This window comes from Pteropus alecto, unplaced genomic scaffold (genome assembly GCF_000325575.1).
Source record: "Pteropus alecto unplaced genomic scaffold, ASM32557v1 scaffold21, whole genome shotgun sequence".
Lineage (NCBI taxonomy): Eukaryota > Metazoa > Chordata > Mammalia > Chiroptera > Pteropodidae > Pteropus > Pteropus alecto.
Genome location: NW_006436282.1, coordinates 24380727 through 24383225, shown reverse-complemented (window position 1 = coordinate 24383225; position 2499 = coordinate 24380727). Strand labels below are relative to the sequence as shown.

General features: G+C 42.0%; 1 pseudogene; it reads right to left on the bottom strand.

Moving 5' to 3' along the window:
* Nucleotides 1–654: 654 nt before the first annotated feature.
* On the bottom strand, nucleotides 655–773 carry LOC112479911 (annotated as a pseudogene).
* Between the last annotated feature and the right edge of the window lie 1726 nt (nucleotides 774–2499).

Sequence of the window (2499 nt, the reverse complement as noted above, 5' to 3'; positions counted from 1 at the left end):
TGCCGGAAACTGTGGAGATGAGAGCGGAGACTAGGAGGAAGGGCCTCGATGTAAAAAAGACAACAGCTAAGGACAAGAGATGGAAACCAAAGCGATTTGAAGAGGCAGAAGAACCGAGCAGAGCAGAAGTCTTTGTCATTCTCGGTGGAGACTTAGAAATCCATATCGGAAGCTGCTATGTGTCATTTATAATTTGTTATGTGTAATTTTACATAAATTGTCTGTATTGAATTAAATCGTAGTCAATTAAACTGTATTAAATTGTCTGTAGTGAATTATGTATACAGTTCTTCTTCCAGGACTAAAATATAGATTCTATCATTTTCAACAAATTGCCTGGGCTATTACCATAAATGCTTGCGTTGCAGATGCTCTGCAGGTATTGATATAAATAGGCACCTTCTAGATGCCTTGGCTTATACCCAACCCCGCCACCCGCCCACATACACAAACTCATGATTATAGAAGATGCTTGGGCTCAAACTGAGCATAAAATTTAGGCAGCCTATTTATTTATTTACTTATTATTATTATTATTATTTTATTTTTATTTTTTTTTTTTAGCAAGGCAACCCTTGGTTGACCTCACAGATTGCAAGGACCTTGTCAATTTACAATCCTTATTTTTATTTTCTTCTCTTTTTTTTTTTTTTATGCCTACAGCACCTGGTCTTCCTAGGTGGTCTCCCATCCAAATACAAACCAGGCCCGACCCTGCTGAGCTTCCGAGATCAGACAGGATCCAGCTTGTTCAGGGTGGCATCGGTGTAGACAGCCTATTCATTTTTGAACTCAAACCAAAATACAAGTTCATCAATATATACACATTTAGAGAAGAGAGAGAGAAGTTCCATATTTTAAAAAACTGTGGGATAAAATGCTAGTTTTAAAAAAATAAAAATAAAACATGCCTTGTAGAAATTTAAGTAAGGTCGTTTTTATTTCTTAAAATGATTGCTTGCCTTTCTGCTGTGATGAGAGACCGTGTTGGGAAAATCGGATTTTAAGAGAATCTGAACCCCTGCATCCTAAAATAAGGTAAAGAAAGTAGTGCTAAGTACACTTCCACAGGAAAGAATAGATAAAAGAAAAATATTATAGAAAAAAATAAACAAGGAAATAAATAGGTCATTTATCATAGAAAAAAAGAGAAATGGCTAAGACACATGTGAAAAAAATGTTTACGCTCACCACTAAATAAGAAATGCAATTAAATTCAAAATACCATGTTTCGACATCTCAAGGTGGCGAAGCTTAACGAGGATGAAAATGCCTGTGACTGACACTAAGCCTGCGGTGTGGAAGGTGCGAACCGATGTCCGGCACAGTCAGGGTACAACGTGGGGGGCAGATCCAGCTTGTGGGTGGGGCCTGTGCCCTCAGCGAGAGCAGAGAGAACAGAGCCGCCTTTGACTGCTTTCCTGGGAGGCCTCTGCACCTTCCCTAGATTTCTTTCATTCTGGTCCTAAAAACAGTCATGACAGGGCAGTATCCCTAACTGTTGCAAGAACAAGTACTGGATTATGTGCTCAGAGAATTTGCTTCCCCTGCTCTTGTCTACCCACAATCCACTCTGTTCCCCGATCAAAGAAACAATGAAACCATGCTACCTCCGCAAAGCTGATCTGAGACTGGAAAGGGCTCGCTTGATATCTTCGCCTCATAAACCGGGAGCCTCTGCTGATGTGATACGAAGTATTATATCTAAGCCAATTTGTAAGAGGGATAGCATGGAGGGATGGACAGGACACCAGACGTGGCCGCATGGTTGGGATGCGGTCAAGCGCCAATGCTTCCAGGCACCATTGATGGGGTCTCTGACTCTTGCTTCTACACACACACACACACACACACACACACACACACACACTCCTATACTGCAGCCTCTAGTGGACTTCCTTTCGTGGGGTAGGCCAACCTGCTGCCAACTGAGGCACAGCCATGAGAGCTCGCAGAGGCCAGAATAAAAGGGTGCACTAACTGAAGCAAGCAAATACAAACAACCACAAGTTCACGTGTCCCTCAAGCCAACTGCCTCCACAGACTCAGCTCTCAGCTACTCAGAGCCTGTGAATGGCAGTGTAATGGAATTAACACCGTTTGTGATCTACCATGACCTATGAAAATCTGGATTAACTGGAGGAGGGATAACAGCTAATAACAGTAAAAGGCTAAATTTCAGTTTTTAGAAACAAGCCAAAACTGATTAAATGGGCAGATTGGTTTTGACAGCTCATAGTCTGAGTGTCGCGAAATAAACAACACTGGTTAATATGCTCTGTCATGGAAGACTGAGCAGATGATATTTCATGCTTTTTGGAATTGACTAAAGAAGATTATACAACAGCACACTAGGACAGCCATTAAAATATCTACTGGCTCCTTCTGCCCGGAGAACAAAGTCCAGGTGAACTGAACTCACTCTTCATTGTGTTTCATCCACCCACCCACCCACCCACCCTCTATACAGTCACCGTCCCTCCCCCAACCCATCCATCT